Below are 22,581 nucleotides of genomic sequence, written 5' to 3'. Positions count from 1 at the left end.
ATGCTTCCTTAATGTTCTCATTTATTATTCAATGGAAGTCATAAAACGTTAAATTCAGTATTTCACATCTCGGCTCTAAATGACATTCAAATGAAGCAAAAGTCCTTCATTTACTCTCCACAAACTCTCTGTGGATGCAGGCCGTTCCTGGTTTTGGCTTTATAAGAAAATAAATGGCATTGCTGAGTTTTTTTGGAGCACATGCTGCATGTTGGCACAACTCTGAAGTTGCTAAAGCTGAGCTGAAACTGACACTGACATTATTAATTAATACACACTCAAAAAAAAATATCTAGATTTATGCTGCTTATTCAAGCTACTTGTTTAAACAAGTCAATCAACATAATTCTTACATTTTTTTGATCTTTTAGTTTATTTTATGTTCAATCCACTCAAATTTGAAGATAAAATAAAATAGTAATTGAACTTAATCTGATTGTGTTGGGATATAAATTGTGTTGTGTAACCTTGATAGTGTATGTGCAATTCCTAGCATATTTTATGTGGTATTTATTAAGATGAAATAATGTTGGCAATAAACATAATCTTAGCTGATTCAAGCAAAAGACATCTTAGAGCTTAATCTTCACTTAGTTTGAAGATTTAGATGACTTCAATTTAAGGTTTTGAGGGTACCACCTTGTGTAAGTTTATTACCAAGGTATTTCAATTGAAATTTATTTGATATCATTGGTTCAAAATTAATTTTGCTTTGGGTTCTGTTTGCCTAAAATGAGTTCAAATGAATAGAAATGAGTCAAAAATTCAAATAAATAGAAATGAGTCAAAAATTCTACTGAATAGAAATAAGTCAAAAAGAAATTAGTTTATACCAAATATTATATATTCATTCATTTTCCTTCAGCTTAGTCTCGGATTTATCAGAGGTAACCACAGCGGAAAAAATTCCAGCATATGTTTTACATAGTGGATGCCTTTTCAGCCACAACCCAGTACTGGGAAACACCCATACACTCTCTCACACCTACAATTTAGTTCCCTCAATTCACTTATAATGCATGTCTTTGGACTGTGGGGGAAACCGGAGCACCCGGAGGAAATCCACGCTGACACGGGAAGAACATGCAAACTCCACACAGAAACACCAACTGACCCAGCTGAGGCGCCAACCAGCGACCTTCTTGCTGTGAGGCGACAGTGCTAACCACTGAGACACCATGTATGTTTATTTTTTTAAACATACTTTTAGTTACCTTAAAGTTTTACAAATGATGGCAATTGATACCAAAATAATGTTTGACCAGTGCTTCTAATAATGTCTATAATATTTTGTGGTTTGGACACTGGTCATTGGATAATGTTTCAGTCAGATAAGCAAAAATGTCCTTCAAGTAATGTAATGTAATCTAATGTAAAGTGTGTATTTCTATAGTGCATTTATCATGCATTTATCATCTCTCCACACCACCACCAGTGTACAGCAACAACTTGGATGATGCGATGGCAGCCACAGGACAACGGCGCCAGTGCGCTCACCACACACCAGCTATAAGTGGAGTGGAGAGACAGTGATAGAGCCAATTCAGTGGATGTAGAGGATTGGTAGGCCATGATGGTTAGGGGCCGATAGAGGGAATTTGGCCAGGACGCGGGTTACATCCCTACTCTTTACAGTGCCATGGGATTTTTAATGACCACAGAGAGTCAGGACCTTGGTTTTACATTGCATCCGAAAGGCGGATTAAGTGGTAACATCAAAATTGTATTTATCTTAATACAACATAAAATCTGATTTAATATGACCGAAACAACAAAACTCAAATGACAGAGAGAGAGATAGCTTGCGAAAACCCAAAAAAAAATGACTATTTGGACATTTTTTAAAGTGCAAAATGAATGGAAAATGTATTTACAGTAATAGTTTTTCCAGTAAAAGATTCTAGAAACGTTTATTCCAGATTTAAACTCCATCTCACACATCGTTGCAAAAATACTACCAGTAATAAATACATATATTATTTGTTTTATGCTGTAATGAAATAAAAACATGTTTTTATATTACTTTAAAATGAATTGTACACCAAAAAAAATTATTCACTGGATTTACAATTTTTTAAGGTAAGTGGTTGCAAACAATTTACTGTATAGAGGCTTAATTTAAACAAACAAATTACATTTTGTAATGTTCAACTCAATTTGTTTCTTTAAATTTAGATCATGGTGACGCAGTGGCGCAGTAGGTAGTGCTGTCACCTCACAGCAAGAAGGTCGCTGGTTCGAGCCTTGGCTGGGTCGGTTGGTGTTTCTATGTGGAGTTTCCATGTTCTCCCTGCATTTGCCTGGGTTTCCTCTGGGTGCTCCGGTTTCCCCCACAGTCCAAAGACATGCGGTACAGGTGAATTAAGTGGGCTAAATTGTCCGTAGTGTATGAGTGTGAGTGAGTGTGTATGGATGTTTCCCAGAGATGGGTTGCGGCTGGAAGGGCATCTGCTGCGTAAAAACATGTACCGGAAAAGTTGGCGGTTCATTCCGCTGTGGCGACCACAGATTAATAAAGGGACTGAGCCGAAAAGAAAATTAATGAATAAATGAATTCAGATCATATAAATTATTTAAAAATCTCTTAATCTATCTCAATCTCTTAAAAAATTTAGTATATCCAATAAATATACAGTTGTAGTCAGAAATATTAGCCCCCCTGTTTATTTTTTTCCCTAATTTTTGTTTAACGGAGAGAAGATTTTTTTCAACACATTTCTAAACATGATAGTTTTGATAACTCGTTTCTAATAACTGATTTATTTTCTCTTTGCCATAATGACAGTAAATAATGTTTTACTAGATATTTCTCAAGGCTATACATTTTTTACTTCTATACAGCTGAAAGTGACATTTAAAGGCTTAACTAGGTTAATTAGGTTAACTAGGCAGGTTAGGGTAATTAGGCAAGTTATTGTATAACGATGGTTTGTTCTGTAGACTATCGAAAAAAATTTAGCTTAAAGGGGCTAATAATTTTAACCTTAAAATGTTTTTTAAAAAATTTAAACTGCTTTTATTCTATACGGCTTTTATCCTTACTCTGTCAAACATCATTTAGGAAATATTAAAAAAAAAAAGAAAAAAAAAAACAAAGGGGGGCTAATAATTCTGACTTACTGTATATTTTTAGCGTAAAGCAAAATCCGTTTCATTTTCACTAGGTGTATTAATATTTTGTGCGGTATAATAAAATTGAACCTGATAAAAATATTAATTTAGATGCCATTACTTTAAATAATACAAAACATTGAGCAAAGGTATTTACAGTATCACATAAAGTAAATAAATAATAAAAAATTTAAACATGTCATAAAATATAATAAACTCAAAACTGCAGCAAATAGTCAAGAGAAGAGGGGAAAAAAAAAGTTTTGAGGCGCTCAGATTAAGGAAAGCTCATTCTAGTTTACACATGTAGAGCATGTTGACAAATAACCCATGAGTAAATTCCCCATCACTGTCAAAACACAAAAGCCAGACTGTTTTTAAAGATAGCAAGCAGACTGGGGAATTCTGGGGAAACAGAGTTTACAGAGGAAAAATCAGCTTTCAAACGCCTTCGACTCGGAGAACGGCTTCTTCCGAAAGCTAAAAGCCCAAACCGTCTTTGACAACAATGAGTGATTTTGAACACCTGGCTCTTTTAAGTCTGCGGCAATGACAAGCGCATCTGTGCTGAATGCGAGATTAAAGCTGCGCGTTTCGCTCTGTCCATTACAAACAACACTTGTGGGAGCTGCTGGAGAAACTCTGTTACTAATACATGTTTCAGGATTTGTATTTGCAACAAAGACTGCCTTTTAAATCGCTGTCAGAAAACATACGGCTATCAGTCTGTCAGTGCTGCGAGAGGGCAAAATGGCCGACGTTTCATTATGGTGAGGAGAGAAGATTGAACATGATGATTATTTAAGAGAAAGACTTTATAGTTTCTGTTGTGAGCTGTTATGTAATGTAAATAGAGAATTGTGTGAGCAAAGATGGGTCATTGCTGTTAAGAAGTACAGTTTCTTTTTCTTTAGATATAAATAGTACTTGTGTTGATACTAATTTATGTCATTTTAGCAAATATTGAAGAAGGGTGCAAACAAGAAAACATCAAAGAATAACTAAAAGTTGTGTTGAGGTTTTCAAATAAACAAACAAATAAGTAAATAAATAAAGGTGGAAAAAAGATGTTTTCATTCAAGTGAGAAATAAAATAATTATAATAATAAATAAATAATACTTATTTTATTATTATCATTATTATTATCAACATTATCATTATTTTATTGAGATTTTTTTCCATTCAACTGAGGATCTAAAAAAATATTAAACTAATAAATAAATAATGATTTTATTATTAATATTTATATTATTATTATATTATTATTTATTTATTTTTATATTCTCACTTGAATGCAAAGAAAATATCAATAATAATAATTTATTATTATTATAATATATTTATTAGATTCTCACTTGAATGCAAAGAAAAGATCAATTAAATAATAATAATAATAACACCTTATTATTATTATTATTATTATTATTATTATTATTATTATTATTATTATTATTATTATTATTATTATACACATATTTTGGGGAAATTGGGAAATTTATTGAGATTTTTTTTCCATTCAAGTGAGATCCTAATAAACATTTAAATAAATTATGACAATAATAATAATAATAAATCATTTCATTATTTTTTTAAAGATTCTCACTGGAATGGAAAAAAATCTAATAAAAATAATTATAATAATATATTATTATTATTATTATTATTATTATTATTATTATTATTATTATTATTATTCACATCATAATAAAATAGAAAATAAGCATTATAAAGGGATTATTCCCAAATATGTAGATTAGATAATATGTAGTAATCTTTATTTAAATCTAAAACCATACAACTAAAAAAACATTTCATTCTTAAAATAAAAGAAACATCTATAAAATCAACAAATTAGTTCACTAAACAAACAAAAATAAATCAATATTTGTTCCTATTATTTTCATAATTAAATCGATAAAAGAAAACAACTACATATCAACTTATAATGATGCATTTAGTATTGTATCCAATTTCTTACATACTGTATACAAGTACATGCTGCAAGAACACATTGGATTGCCCAATTTACCTAAATATTAATAAGAACTGTTAAATTCATAAATGCTTTTGTCTTGGAGATCTCGCTCAGATCTCTGTGTTTCAGCAGAAAGTGCATTAAAGTGGTGTGATTCTGCAGTGTCATGAGGCAGACAGAGATTTTGTTCAGACAGAGCAGATGCGCCTCAGGAGCTTCAGCAGCAGACAGAGACTCCAGAGAACATTCTGGGGCATTCTGGGACATGTGAGGGAGTTTTTACAGTCTGCTCCTCACACACACACACACACACACACACACACGCACACACACACACACACACTGTAACTGCTGAATGGATCTAGTCAGCATAGATTCAGAGTACCATTGTAAAATTGTGAAAAAATCCCCCCACTCAGGTCCACATGATATCTAATGACAAGACAGGTCTGTTATCCTGTAAAATTTATTAATTTTATGCTGAACCAAAATTTTTTGTAAATTTAAGATTTAGTAGATTTACATTTTAGTAGATTTAGGAACAAATAAATAATAAATAAAAATAAAAAAAATAAATAATTATAAATAAATAAATAATAGAAAAAATATATAATATAATATAATATAATATAATATAATATAATATAATATAATATAATATAATATAATATAATATAATATAATATAATATGAATACCACTTAATAAAAACAAAAAAATAACAAACAAATAGCATTTTGCAAAATTCTTCATTTTACGACAGAAGCTTGAAAAAATATGGATAATTCAGCAATAACAATAATGTAACTGACAGGAATAAATGTGTATAAGAAACAGAAATTTATTCATAATTAAAACAATATTTCCATTTAGGACAAAAGAAATTAAATCTTTTTTAATTACAATGATAAAATACATTTTAAAAAGTATAACTTAAATAGTTAAAAAAAAATTAAATGCTGGAAACAAAATGAGCATTATATTATAAATTGGCAAATAATATGATTACAACCAAATATATTCAGGTTTTGAACACATCTTGTCTGCTAAAACAAACATATAGACAATAAATGAACTCACCAGCACAGCACACACTGTCTTTCAAGGTAAAACACAAGCACAAGCCAATTAAACATCTCAATCCACAAGAGGCAATTAGAGCCATTCTTGAAAGAGCTTCAAACGGAAAGCTCTGTAATTTTTACCTCAGGTTTCATCAACATGTCTCGTGACTGATGGACAAGAAAGTGCTAATGTCACTTTGGAAACTGCTTCTTCTTTCTTTGTGTTTCTTTGAAAAGAAGGTTTTTGACTTTGCTCTCTGCACATTTTCTCTCAGGCTATCTTTACACTTGTGTGTTTTTTTTTTGTTTTTTTGTTTTAATAAAATGATCCTCGTCCATACTGGCAGTTTTATTGTTTCAGAAAAGGTATCTTTATCGATGCTGCATGGTCAAACTCACAAGTCATATGCTGGAAGTAGATATAAAATCAAAGTCTATATACAGTACAATTATTTTAGAAAACACCATTGAGGAGTATTCATTTTAAACATATAAAAGGCTTTTAAATTATTTGTAAAAAAAAATAATAATAATTTCTGTCTGCTATTTAACACAAAACCAGTTATTTTGAAGATATTTTGAAGAATGTTGGAAAAAAGTAGGAACAAAAACATATGTGGAGGTCATTGGCTGTTTTTTCTAACATTACTAGTATATCTCCCATTGTGTTTAAGGAAACAAACAAGTTTGACTCAAGTCAAGAATAAGTAAATTATGACAGAATTGTACTATTTTTAGGGGAACTATCCCTTTAAGTAAGCAGCAAATACTTTATGTGTATTGAGAAAGAAAAAAGGAAAATGTAAGTAACTATATAGTACAAGTAAAAAACTATATAATCAAATGAAAGACCCATTCTTATATAAACAATATACGTCATCTAGTATTGAAGTCACATTTCAGGAACAAAACCCTTTCATTTTGACCATTTTTTTAAAGTAAATGTTAAAAAAAAAAGTGGATGTCATGGACTCTTTGAATTTGAGCATGTTCTTTCCACCAGACCATTTTAACAGGCTTTGCTTCTGTCTTGTAGATTTCTTTGGAAATTAAGATTGAATGAAAGCAATGAACAGGAGCAGCGTAAAATAAAATTACAAAAATGTTTTTGTTTAAATTACTCTCATTAATTAGAATGTGTACACTAGGATACATCAGCAAGAATAATTTACATGATAAAAATGTAAATGAAAGAAAGATTAATGACTTGCATTTATAGAATAAAAACAACTGCGCAGTGTCCAAAACCACTTTTGTGTGAAGAAGTTGCAGAATTACTTGACCAACTAAGCATAAATGTCATGTGATCAGGGTTTGGCCAATCACAGAAACACAATGATGCAGAAGAGCCAATCAGGTAGTAGATTCACCAGAAAGTATGTACTCTTGTTGTTAAGAAAAAGTATATATTTTTGAGTGTGTAAAAAAGCAGTAGGCAAGCTTTGGGAAAAACTACCTCATTAACAAACAGCTCTGTGGCTCAGTCACTTACCCTGTAAGTCATCTCATCACATCATCCATGTATCTTTTATAATTAACTTCCTACCATATTATAGATGAATTAGCACATTAATATGCCATTCGCAGATGTTGCATGCAAATAAAATCTATTATGTTTGCATAATGACGCATTCAAAAGTTGATGCATATTACATAATACAGCCGGCAGCTAGCTCTCTGCAACTCTCACCCACTTCAGTCGCCCACTGAAGCTAAGCAGGGCTGCGCCTGGTCAGTACCTGGATGGGATACCACATGGGAAAGCTAGGTTGCTTTCGGAAGTGGTGTTAGTGAGGCCAGCAGGGGGCGCCCAACCTGTGGTCTGTGTGGGTCCTAATGCCCCAGTATGGTGATGGGGACTCTATACTGCTCAGTGAGCGCCGTCTTACGGATGAGACGTTAAACCGAGGTTCCGACTCTCTGTGGTCATTAAAAATCCCAGGATGTCATTCGAAAAAGAGTAGGGGTTTCACCCTGGCATCCTGGCCAAATCTGCCCACTGGCCTCTTTCCATCATGGCCTCTTAATCATCCCCATATCACAATTGGTTTAATCACTCTATCTCCTCTCTACCAATCAGCCTCTGTGTGGTGGTGCAAAATGCCAGGTGGATGCGCACACTGGTGATGGATGAGGAGATTCCCCCCTATGTGTAAAGCCCTAAATAAATAAAGAATTATTATTATTATTATTATTATTATTATTATTATTATTATTATTATTATTATTATTATTATTATTATTATTATATTAGTTATATGTTGAAGATAATGAGGAAAACATAAAATAAAAGAGTTTTAACAGGATTAGATATTAATATTAATAATGTATATTATATGAATTCAAACCCCTTTAACTGAAGAATCTCATCAGAAATAGTGCGTGTCTGCCATTTTTGTAGTTTTAAAAATATTTTGTAGTCCTAAATTCACATCCAACATGAAACATGCTGTGAAAAAATTTAGCCGTTTACCTGTACTAATGTGAACTTCAAATTTCTACACTGAAGTAAAAGTTAACTTAATTATTTTTGCAGATTTCAGTTGATTAAACATAAAACAATTAAGTGGTTACAAAAAACATCAAGAATTGTGTTGATTCAGTTAATTTCAAATACGTAGTACAAGTAGCAAAAATCTTTTTTTGCAGTGTACCAAAACCATCCAGGCTAATTTGGAACACACTATTTCTTTTTGTTAAATGCTATAGGAGGGATCCAGTATAATGAAAATTAGGACCATTTTTAAAAGTCTCAAAGTAGTGTGGATGCCAAGCATAACCGTAGTAAAGTTGTGTGTTTTAAAAAGAAAACACGCTTTTGTACACATAGCCTCAGTGGAGCTCTAGACTGTGAAGTTTGTTGTGTGTGTGTGTGTCTGGTTTGTTGAGGAAGGTCGCAGTGCATTGTGCCAGTGAATGGAGGTCGGAAAGAGTTGCTGTTAAAAGAGTGTGGGAGCATTGCTTGGGAGAATAGAAAGGAAAGGTGTGCAGAAACAAACCTCAGCGGTTAAAATGTTTTGTTCACATTGTGAGCTGACGGTTTGGGCTTGGAGGTGTGCCTATAATCATCTACTGTACTCCTGAGCGGAACAGTCGAGCTTGCCAGATCTACACAGCTGCCTTCTGGCATATCATATTCTAGAGGGGAAAAGTAATCAAACAAACAGCACATGCATACATACAGGCATACATGCACAACAAACAAACAAACAAAACAATAATAAGATATATAATATATGCCATATACTTTTTGTTGTCCACATTGGTAAACAGGTATTTAGAAATATTTCTTATTCTCACAATCCATGTATTAAAATGATGCCTTTGTAGCCGCAACCCAGTACTGTGAAACACTCATACGGTACACCCTCACATTCACACACACTCATACACTATGTTCAAATTAGTTCATCCACTTCACTTATACCACGTCTTTGACACCTGGAGGAATCCCACACGAACATGGAGAGAGCATACAAACTCCACACAGAAATGCCAATTGGTTCAGTCGGGACTTAAACCAGCGATCTTCTTGCAGTGAGGTGACAGTGCTAACTGAGAAAAGATCTTCATCTGTCTGACAACACACTTGCTGCAAATTGTCACAACACAAACACATTTAAAAAAAAAAAACATGCTGCATTTTTACAGAACGCAAACAAATTAATTAAACACGCTGCATTATCTCACAATGCAAACATTCTACGAAAACGCGCTGCATTTTCTCACATTTATTCAGGCTTAGTCCCTTTATTAATCTGGGGTCGCCACAGCGGAATGCACCGCCAACTTATCCAGCATATGTTTTGTGCAGCGGATGCCCTTCTAGCTGCAACCCATCACTGGGAAACATCTATACACACTCATTCACACACATACACTACGGCCAATTTAGCTTACCCAATTCACCTTTATCACATGTCTTTGGACTAAGGGGAAACCGGAGCACCCAGAAGAAACCCACTAAACACGGGGAGAACATGCAAACTCCACAAAGAAACACCAACTGACAAAAGGCTCAAACCAGCGATCTTCTTGCTGTGAGGCGAACGTGCTACCCACTGCGCCACCGTGCAGCCCCACATTTTCTCACAACACAAAGTAAATGTTTCAAGCAGACCCTAAAATGTGATGGACCTGGCTATTTAGGTTATGGTTATTTAGGCTAATAAATACTAAAGACAAGGGAATCGGGATGTTAAAACAAACAAACAAAAGCACATCTTTCAAAGATCACCTACAACTTCACTGAGCAATAGTCACGGCACAGTGGCGTCCATCACATTTTTGGGTCCCCTTAAAACATTTCCGTTGTGTTTCAGTCTTTTTGTATTGTGAGATAATGCAGTGCATTTTCATAAATTGTTTGTGTTTTGAGAAAATGCAGCATGTTTCATTAATTTGTTTGCACTGTGGGAAAATACAGCGCAGTTTTTTATGCATATGTGTTGCATATATGGATTTGCAGTACGTGTGCTGTCAAACAGTTGTTTTTTGTAATTGCAGTTGTTTTATTAAATTGAAGCACGTAAACTCTCTTGGCCACCGTATTTTCTTCATGTTCAACAAAATCTTTAAACTGTAAATAAATAAATAGACATTCAGACGGTCAGCTGCAGATGCGAATCAGTGATGAAGGACATCACTGGACCCCTGCTGGACCCCCTGCAGTTCGCCTATAGAGCAAACCGGTCTGTGGATGATGCAGTCAACATGGGACTGCACTATACCCTACAACATCTGGACAAACCAGGGAACTACGCAAGGATTCTGTTTGTGGACTTCAGTTCTGCCTTTAACACCATCGTCCCATCACTGCTTGAGTACAAACTGGCCCAGCTCTCTGTTCCTAGCTCTGTCTGTCAATGGATCACCAGCTTTCTGACAGCTAGACAACAGCTAGTCAGAATGGGCAAAATCACATCCGACAGCCGCACCATCAGCACTGGTGCCCCCCAGGGATGTGTTCTTTCTCCACTGCTCTTCTCCCTGTACACCAACGACTGCACTGCAAAAGACCCCTCCATCAAACTCATTAAGTTTGCAGACGACACTACTGTTATCGGCCTCATCCAGAACGGTGACGAGTCTGCATACAGACAGGAGGTGGAGCGGCTGGCGTTATGGTGCAGATACAACAACCTGGAGCTGAACACGCTAAAAACAGTGGAGATGATAGTGGACTTCAGGAGAAACCCCCCTGCACTCCCCCCACTCACCATCATGAACAGCACTGTGGCTGCAGTAGAGTCATTCAGGTTCCTGGGCACCACCATCTCTCAGGATCTGAAGTGGGACATTCGTATGGACTCTATTGTGAAGAAAGCCCAGCAGAGACTGTACTTCCTTCGTCAGCTGAGGAAGTTCAACCTGCCACAGGAGCTACTCGTACAGTTCTACTCAGCTGTCATCCAATCCATCCTCTGCACTTCAATCACCGTCTGGTTCGGCTCAGCTGCCAAAACTGACCTCCGTAGACTACAGCGAATAGTCCGGACTGCTGAACGAATCACTGGCACAACCCTTCCTACACTTCAAGAACTGTACTCTTCCAGAGTGAGTAAAAGGGCTCGCAAAATCACTCTGGACGCCTCACACCCAGCACACTTCCTGTTCGAACAAAAACAGCCAGACACAGGAAAAGTTTCTTTCCTCAGGCTGTCTACCTTATGAACAGTTAAATATTCCCCTATTGTGCAATAAATATGTGCAATACTTTCTCATACGCACTTGTTACACAGCACCTTATATCAATATACAATGCAATACTCTCTACATTCGCACTTGTACACAGCACCTTATAACCTGTATATTTATAACAATCTGTACATACAACTCAACATCCAGGTTTCTTCACTAACCGCATCTGTTTAATGTTCATCATTTTTTTTTTTTTTTTTTTTATTATTATTTTATTTTATTTTTTTGTTTTGTTATTATTTTGTGTTGTCACTATGTACACTGGAAGCTTCTGTAGCCAAAACAAATTCCTTGTGTGTGTGAAGCACACTTGGCAATAAAACTGATTCTGATTCTGATTCTGATCTGTGGTGGAGGAAAGTATCTGCAACTTCTCGCAAAAGCAGTTTTGAGACAAGGCAATGTTATTTTTATATTATAGTTAAACACATAATCTGTCTATCATTTTTTAATTGACATTTATTATTTAAAGGACTCTTGGCAAATCCTAAAGTACACATTCTAATTAATGAGAGGAATTTAAATAAAAAACATTTTTGTATATTCAATTTAAGCTGCTCCCTATTCATTGCTTTCATTCAATCTTAATTTCCAAAGAAATCTCCAAGACAGAAGCAAAGCCTGTTAAAATGGTCTGGTGGAAAGAACAGTAAATGTCATGCTTCTTCTGACTCAATGGGGGAAATTGATAACCATTTAGGATCCTACTTGTGCGTAAGGCATGACAGCGAGAGCCCGACAAATCAGATGATGAAAACTTCATTTTATAATTTCTGAGGTCTCAATTGACCCCCGCTGAACGGAAGCGCTCCAAATAGAATATCAAATTGCTAAATGTGAAATGAGGGCTTAAACCTAAATATTATTTCAGAAGGCTTTGGCTAGAGAAAAGGACCTATCTGGAAAGGACATAATAAGCTAATTATTTTGCCAATCAAAGTCCCCCAGGAGATTTTTTTGCTGGGCCTGGATGTCCCATTCAGTCCGGTATTGAATCTCCTGACTGTGAAACCGGCCCGCATTAATCCCTGATTGGCCAAAGCTCTTCCTACACTCCAGATTTTAACGAGATAGAAAAGGGACAATGTGCTAGTTATACTTTGTTCAAAACCATCTGGACTTTATGAAATAAAACGATTTACCAAGGACATTTCAACAGCGAGGCGAGAGTTTTAAAGGACAGAAAAAGGTGCGTGAATCTCTGTAACAGAGATTAAAAACTTGAAAAGAGACTTTCAGAGGAACAACCTTAGCAGAGTTTATTGTCCGTGTGGTCACACAATTCACAGATTCGCCGTAGAGGTAAATACAATTCATCTTTGACCCAGCTTATCATTAATAATAACCTTCCTGCATTGGCGTAGCATAAAGCATCAGCCTTCGAAATAATTAAACCATTGACGTCTCCATGTTGTTCCTCTTCACAGCCTTTTGAGTAAATACTAAGGCAACAATGGCAGCTTCTATAAAGCCCATTCATGCACCTGGGCTTACAGAGGCCAAAGAGGTCGTCAAGGTCAAAATTTAATTTCACAAGCATGTGCTAAAGGAAAGCCTGCTAGAATGCACACAAAACAGGCAGTTGAGCAACAAACAAGCACACTGTAAAAAAGCATGTATTCACTCAGAGTTACCAGAAAAGCTTCACTGTGGTGAATAGAGAGTGTTTATTATATGATTGCACCAACAGCAGAGAGTCAATATGCATATTTGAATGAGGTTTTCCTTGATTTCTGCAATGCAGATTTAATTTAGAATCCACTAAACTGTATTGCAGAATCCTAAAAACTGAATGATGTTTAATGTCACAGAATTTGGCCACGCTTTCAAAACAACTGACATGATTTTAAAAAAAAAAGAGACCTGAGAAACTGAAAACTGAGGCCCGCTTTACTTAAAAAAACATAATTAATCAGTAATTTACTCACCCATAAACCATCACATGTGTTGTGCATCAGTAAATATAGCTATTAAAGCTCTAAGTAGTCCACCCATTCATCATAAACGTAATCCATATCACTTCTCCATAGGGCTGGGCGATTTGGCCTAAAATCAAAATCTCGATTAATTGAACATTTTAACTCGATTACGATTAATGAACGATTATTTTATTTATTTATTTTGTGTTTGCCTTCATAGGTCTCTGACAAGTTTTGTTAAGTCAGAGATTTTTGAATGAAGAGTGCATTACTTAATTTTAAAATAATTGTAATAATAATAATTAAATAATTAATAATAATTAATAATATAATTACAATAATTTTAATAATAACAAAGGAAACACACACTATCTATTATTATTATTTGAACATCATCGTTGAACAACTGAAATTAAAACACACATTGCCTACAAAAAGTCACTTTTTCTTATAAAATATATAACTTTTGGAAACAAAATTAATTATTTTCAGTGCTGTTCATATTAAATGTTGAAAATAAGCAGCATCTTTTTAAAATAAAATACCTCTTGTATATCCTGTAAATAATATTTTAAGCATTGCATTTCTTGCATCTTCTGTAAACAAATATATTAATGTAAATAATTTTAATATAATGAAAAATATGCCGTCTCAAGGCATCTCTGGCGCAGCTTTCAATCAATAAAGTCCAAAGTAAGGCCCTAAAATGGGTCAATCATCCTATTTGACTGAGATCAGATGTGGCTGCAAAGTGGCTGCAAAAGTATAAATCAGCCTTGGTGGACGTGCAACAACTTTAATCATAAGGTAAACACAAAACAAAATTATACATTTGAAGGTCCGTCACGGGACTCGTCACTTGTAAACAATCGATCCAATGGGTTGCTCCTGTCCTGCGGCTCTTGGCCCCGCCCACACACATTACTGATACAAAGCCGACCAATCACAGAGCTTGCGCTGCGCATAATTGCAACATGTAGTTACCTTATTTTACCATCTTTGGTACACTGTAAAACCCAAAAAGTTAAGGCAACTCAAACTGTTTGCAACAAACCATTTAAGTTCAAAAACTATTCCAAATGAGTACTGTCAACTTAATCTATTTGAGTAAACGAAGCAATTTGAGAACAGTAAAACCCGATAAATGAAGAGATCTCAAACCAACTGAGTACTGTAAAACCCAATAAGTTTTTTAAATCGACCTGGAAAATTTTGATCGATTATAAGTTCTGATTGTTGATTTTTATTACTTTTCAATTAATCGCCCACCCCTACTTCTCCACATGACTCCATATGAAAGCCAAGGTGAGAATTTACAGCCTTATCTTCCACTGTATCAAAGTCCCTTTAAGGCAAGTCATTTAACTCGGCGGTCATCTTTGAAACACCTCTCGGGCAGTATTCTCGGGCATTCTGTTTGAATGGGGAAGCATCAAATTCTCCAAAACTGCTTGCCAAGCTTACGAATGAATTTGGAGTCACCAACAGAATTAAACAACAGTCTCTTTAGTTTAATTTCTAAACGTTCAAATCAAACAAAATCTGCAGAAACGTCTAATCCGAGCCCCACCTCCTGAGTATTGGCATTCCATAACAATTGATGATTGGCTCCTGTACCAGAAAGTGGGCTTTATTTACCATATGGTGATCGACGATTGGCTCCTGTACTAGAAGGCAGGCTTTATTCGCCATATTGACTGTTACACTTTTCCCGATTCACAACAATATGAGTGACATGTCTTGTGTATTCTATAGTCTTTGACTATACCTACTTCATAGTTCTTACCAATTTAAAGATCATTTAAAAACTTTACTCAGAAATAAAGCTACAAAAGCTGTCACTGGGTTGGTACCTTTACAAAAGGAACACTTTTGGTATACTTAAAGGTACCACCCCAGCTTTTGACAGCTTTTCTACCTTTATTTCTGACTTTGGTTCAGAAGGGATTCATACAAACTGCAGTTGTATGTACTCTTTTACAAGCTTTAAAGGCCATCCAAAGAAAAATTACTGCCATTACAAAGCTGAGAAGATCCTGGACAGTATTTAATAAAACACAGACTATGCTCATTTGATAAAAGAAAGGCATGTACACCTAGAATGGCTTGAGAGTGAGTAAATTAATATATTTATGATTATGGATAAACCGTTCCTTTAAAAAGGAATTAAAAAATAAATAAATAGATTTTACAAGATGTAAATAATGAAAACCTTTATTATTTATTGTATAAGATGGAGATAACACAAGAAAATGAAACGGTGTACAGCCAAAATGCAATCATTGCAATCTGATTCAACATGTTCCAGTGCACATGCTTGTTTTGTACATTTATGTGTTTGTCTATTAATAGACATAATTCAATTGAACACACTGACAACCTATTAGCTCCATATGTTTAAGTGTATAAAAATGAGGATCATTCAAGCACATCTATAGAGTCTATAAATGACAAACATAATGCTTTCCCAGAAACCACAGCCAGTGGTGTGTTAGAACAGGAGGGGAAAGCTTTTTAGCTTTCAGCACAAACACTAGGTATCACTTGAATATATAATATAATCTGAGCTGACACTGGAACCAAAGCCTCGGTTATTAAGCCCTATATCTAGCTTTTCCCGAACCAGACCTTCTCCGGACAAACGCTCTCAATCAATTTCTATCCAATTGCTTAAGTCACCACAGCAGCGTAAAACATCCCTCGCCACTCCCGTTTTCACCCGAGATCCCAACACAGTGGTCGTAAAAGTGCAGTTAGCCAAATGTTCTCAGGATAATAATATACCCAATTCAATATCGTATGCTAACGTCCTAAATGAGAGTGCGGTGGGGTTATTCTCCGCCGAGGCACGGTGAAATATTATTCTTAAACTGGAGAACAATGCAAACAGATTAAATGTATACGATAAACATATCCTCCCCATTCGTGAAATGACATTATGATATTTTCTTGCCATGTAGCAAATGGATAAATGGAAATGTATCTGTCGATTTTAACATTTAGACAAACAAAGAAGATTGCTGGATGTGTGCAATCTTTTTTTATTTTAATTAACATGCAGAGGCGGCTGTAAGTAAGACATTTGTATGCAAATTCCCCCTGAAGGTTAACAATGGGCTTGACGGTGCTATCAAAACAATGCATTGTTTGTTTCAAAGACAATTATAGCCAATACGCTGCTTAGTTGTAGCCATAAATAAATTCATTAATAAAATATATCATTTTAAACCTAATTTAGGCACCACGAAATGAATGTGGGTCTAAAGATTAGACATCCTATTCTGGTGCCTGCATCAAATTATAAGGTAAAATATACACATTTAATAAGCACATTTAATAGTTTGTAGACATAGATAACTTTTGGGAAAATAAAAATGGGTGAAATAACGTTTCATTATCATATACGGTATAGCCACTGTTATACTAACCCCCCTACATCTTATACTCCTATCTGAGTTATGCCACCAATCTAACCCCTCTAGCCATAATTGCAGCACAAATAGTAGGATTTGAAGCCATCATGGTAGACCAGAGCACTAACGGATGATAAAAAAGGCACTACTGTACTGGAATGGGAGGGAAAAGTTTTAGTTACAGTTCTTACTAGCAGGCCTCTGTTACACTCACCACCTAAACCTCACTGCCTTCCCAGCCATGACACTAATGTAAATCCCAACAGTTTTAATCGCACCACTGTGAACAGGATTTGAAGTAGCATCTCTGGCATACAATGCTGGCCTCAGTCCCATCTTGGTCATGGCAATGTGACCTAAAGGCAGCTCCACTTGTTATGTTTTTAATTCTTTCAGAGGGGGTGCTTTAAAAAAAGAATGAAACTGAAAGTAATGAACACCTACGCATGCAAATTCAGCCATCTTTTTTTATACAGCAGCTTTGCCTCTGACTGAGATTATTGTTGACTTTGATTATTGTTCTCATCTGAGCTGTTCTGAAAAATGTCTGATTTTGCGGTCTTTTCTTTGATTTGAAATCCATTGTGATTGTGTTGATTTGGTGAAATATTATCCTTAAAATAAAGAACAATGCAAACAGATTAAATGTTTAATAAGCTAAAAAGGAAAGCTAATTCACACTCTACCTAAGCACACCTACAGTAATTGATTGCTCCTCTATACTGTCAACTGTTCATAGGCTACATATTAGAGACTTTTTTGTAGGTCTGAATCATTGAATTGGATTAGACAATTAGCATCTCACTCAAAAATGAACAGAGTTTCAATAATTTTCCTATTTAAAGCTTGACCCTTCAGTTCTTACATTGTGTAATACGTCAGAACTCTTTGGTCATTTTTGAGTGAGATGCTAATAGTCTAATCTAATTCAATGATCTATGCTAAGCTAAGCTAAATGTGCTCCCACAAACCCGGAGATCAGCTGAATGGATTCAAAATTGGTAAGATTAAACTGTTTAACTCAAGGGAAGTTGTAAAATTAGCCTATTTTCAAAACAAAAAAGCGGAGGGTTTCTTAAATGTTCATTGTACAATGTTAATAAAGTGAAGTTGATAAAAAAAGAAAAAAAAAAGGAAAATCATTGGGAAATTCTTGGGGATGTGTTGGGGCTAAGCAAGTTTCTGACCAAGCCTGTTCAAAAAACACCAGCACCATGTGGGATTCAAACTGGGCGGCCATATTTACAAATACACTGATGACTGTAGCCTCTAGCATCAATGCCTCTACAAGGCAAGGCAAGCTAGGTTTACTTGAACAGCTCCCATTAACCTCCCTCCAAACCTCCCTCTCACCCGGGTCACTGCACCTATGTAACAACTGTAGCTTGGTCTGAGCTGGATTCCAGCAGCCGCCTCTCACATGGGAGGTGATTGTGCTAACAAGGATGGTACAGACTGGCACCCTCTGACATCAGTTATACAAAACATACACAAAGATATAAAGTGTCAAATAGTCTTTATTTGGGATCCTATAGACCAGGGGTGCCCCAAACTGTCCTGGAGGGCTGGTGTCCTGCAGAGTTAAGCTCAAACTTGCCTCAACACACCTGCTGGAAGCTTATAGTTTGACTAGTACTGGCTTGATTAGCTGATTCAAGGTGTGCCTAATTTGGGTTGGAGCTAAACTCTGCAGGACACTGATGCTGCATCCCAGTCCATATTCACCTTATTCTCCGTGTACCAGTGGGTGCAGCCATTTGAATCTTTTGGCTCGAGACTTCCGGTCTCATTAACTTCCATTCATTATTAGACATTAAATATAGCTCGTTATGCTGCTTGATGTTGCAAACTGATCTTTTCTTATTTTCTTATTCTACTTTTTATGTATAGTCATGCAAAACACTTGTTTGTAGAGTGAGTAGTTTGATTGTTTTCTGTCGTTTATGTTTCCTAATCATTTCTCCCAGAGGCGACTGAATCGGAAGTTCTTAAACAATCGCACTTCCGCATTGCAGAATAAGGTCAATACTATCTGTCCTAAATAGTATTTGAAAATAGAATTAGAATGTCCCAATCGTAGTATGTTAAAAAGGTGAAATGCCAAAGGTTCCCTGATGGTTTACTATTTCCGGTAAAAATTTTAAGTGTAGAAGCGTCCATACTCTAACCTATGATATTGCCCAAAGCACATTTCGCATTGGACGTCAATTTGATTAGAACTGCAAATGCGGGTGAAAAGTGTAAATGAACTACAAACATGATAGATGCACGAGATCAATCGTAAAGTAGAGAGGCTTCGGTAAAGATGTTTAGATGACTGTTAATTAATATCTAGCCAACTGGAAAATATTTAAATCACATTTTCTGTGTTTTATTTCATCTCCAACAACAATACTGAACTTATATAAAGACGTGTTTGGACATTAACGTCTGAATGCATAATTATCCAAAGGCCTGAGGAGATATCTCTGCATGAAAGACTCGTGAATGGGAGATTAACCTGCTGCTGCTTCTCCAATAAGGTAGGAAATTATATATGACAGAAATGTGGATGATGTGTGGACAGGGCTCTTAACCTAGCAACATAAATATCTGTTAACGAGGAAGTAGTATGTCCAAGAGTTGCATACTCTTCTGTTACACACTCAAAAGTATATATTTTTCCTTCACAAAAAAGTACATACTTTTAAAGCGTAGTATAAGTATGCGAATTGGGACATAGCATTAGTTTGTGCACCCCTGCTGTAGACAATCACACCAAAAATAAACATCACTAGCTATGATTCTATCCAAAGATGTACATTTGATTTATGTTTAAAACTAGAATATTGCATAAAACAAAAATCAGTCGTAGAGAATAAAATCGTCCCTTTCTATTAAACTGGCGCCAAATATCAAAGAGGAAAATTGAATATCCTGTCGTATAATAAAATATGTTAAAACCTGTGCCTCAGAAGATGAAGTTGAAACACAGTGAATACGAGGTGGCGATGGAGGCGTGAGACCAAAACAGTTCTGGGAGGTAATAATTTCAAACCAATTTGATGACAGAATTTGGCTAAAGGATTTTAGAATGACCAAAACAACATTTCAGATGTTTTACAATATTGCCATCCACTGGTTTGTCCATTAATGCTGTCCTATCATGCTCCAAAATGTGCATAAAAATAGGTGGATGGAAACACAGCTACTGAAGCTAGCAAATGTAATCACAGACATGCATAACAGAAGTCGAAATGAAACCACAGGCACGTTGAGTGCAACACAACCAAACATATTCTCTCAAGCTGGGTGATTTAGTATCAGCAAGTGACATTCTCAACGGGTACTCGAGCGCAAACACGGCCATATGGAGCCTCCGCACCTCTCATTACGAAAGCGTGACAGGGAGAAATTATCACCGGGACCAGATTTCATCAAACATCCTAAACTGGTGCCAAGGCCAAACATCAGATAATGAAGACGCAGCTCAAATGGGACGGCGCCACAGACAATTAATTAAGTAATTAGGCTAATGACTTCTTTACTCAAGTCCTTTTCCTTTGGCTGTAGATATGAATTAATTAGCACGGGTAATTAAATTAAGCAGGTTGTAATTTCACAGCTGCTCATGTCGGCCTCCTCCCCTCTTTGCTCTGGGGCTAATCAGTGCTAGCTCCAGGTGGGAAAAACCACTCAGTTTCATCTCTGATGTCTTCTTCAGTCAAGCCCTGGCATGCCACCAAAAACCCCACTCATATGCAAATGGAGCATGTGTGTGTGTTCGTGTGCCTCGCACGTGTGCACAGGGAGCACTTTGACATTTGGAGATGAGAGGCTTCCTCAAAGGCCTTGAAAGCGCAAGCTCCCCATGCAACTACAGAAAATGAGCAAATAAAATAAATCACACATTACTGAATGATGTCAATAAGGGGCTTGATACAAGCATGGCAGCAATGAGCCTATTATAATGAACTAGAGCCACTCTCGTTCCTGGCCTGTACTACAGATGCCAGCAAAATCATTACATATAACAACAGGCAGTGATCAAAGGCCCTGTGCGCGAGGAGGAAAGGTATTTGCTTCCTTTAGAGAAGGTATGGGAAGAGTCTACTGCCTGTGTGTCTGCAAAAGCTGCTCCATTAAAACACTTTTGACTCCCTTTCATTCTAGTCTGGCTTCTTCGAGTGCAGGGATGTGGAGAAAAATTCTGATGTCTAATTTTAATATGTGACAATTGATTGTAGTATGTACGGTTTAATGCGTTGCACTGGCGTATTTTTCAATGTGGGACAATTGATCAGAAGAGCAGGAAAGGCTACTGGAGAGAGAAAAGCAGCACAGCATGAGAGTGAATGATCAAACACAAAATCAGTTTTTCTTCAATTTAATTTAATTTATATAATTAGGAAACTGTTTTGGGGGGCGGTGTGGTGGCACAGGGTGTCGCCTCACAGCAAAAAGGTCGCTGGTTTGAGCTTCAGCAGGGCCAGTTGGCATTTCTGTGAGGAGTTTGCATGTTTTCCCTGTGTATGCGCAGGTTTCCTCCGGGTGCTCCAGTTTCCCCCACAAGTCCAAAGACATGTGTTTTAGGTGAATTGGGTAAGCTAAATTTTTCATAATGTCTATGTGTGAATGAGAATGAATGGGTGTTTTTCGGTGATGGGTTGCAGCTGGAAGGACAGCTGTTCCGAAAAAACATATGCTGAAATAGTTGCCGGTTCATTCCACTGTGCCTCCCCTAGATTAATAAAGGGACTAAGCCAAAAAAAATGAATGAATGAATGAATGAATGAAAATGTTATGTTTGTAGTTTTCTGTTCAATATCTATGTAAGTTCAGTTATAATGAAATACTCTGTTAATGAAAATAAATGATTTTCTCTTTTTTTCTTTTCACAGATAAACGTCAACTCAATATGTACAATTTAAACAAAGTGGGAATCAAGAAAATATGGGAGCTTTAACCACTTTTGATAAAATAAACTAATCTTTCAAAATAAACAAAACAAAAACAATAAATTATGATAAAAATACTTTGTAGTCAATATTTTTTCCTGTGATTCCTGTCCAATTAAACCACACATAGAAGGTAAATCGCATCATAATGAACCTCAAGACATGGGCGATTTATAATTGCAGCAAACTGTTTGGAAGCATTAAAAGTGTCCAAGCAGATGTAAAAAATTTTTTACACGCATTGACGCAGAGATTTAGATGCATGTCATGATGGGAGGTTGACGGATGTTTACTGTATGATAACCGAAATGGCCTTAAACTCCCAGCAGACACAAGACATCAGACGTCAGATTGACCTTGTACCCCAACGTCGTGGGGACGTTGCATTTTGTTTGGAAATGAAAATCGGGTTGACATCAGAACTCAACGTCAGGCCGACAGGTGAGTGAGGCCGTCAGTGTC

The sequence above is a fragment of the Danio aesculapii genome, chromosome 24, assembly GCF_903798145.1.
Source record: "Danio aesculapii chromosome 24, fDanAes4.1, whole genome shotgun sequence".
Taxonomy (NCBI): Eukaryota; Metazoa; Chordata; class Actinopteri; order Cypriniformes; family Danionidae; genus Danio; species Danio aesculapii.
The sequence above is the reverse complement of the archived record's forward strand: the minus strand, read 5'-3'. Positions refer to the sequence as shown.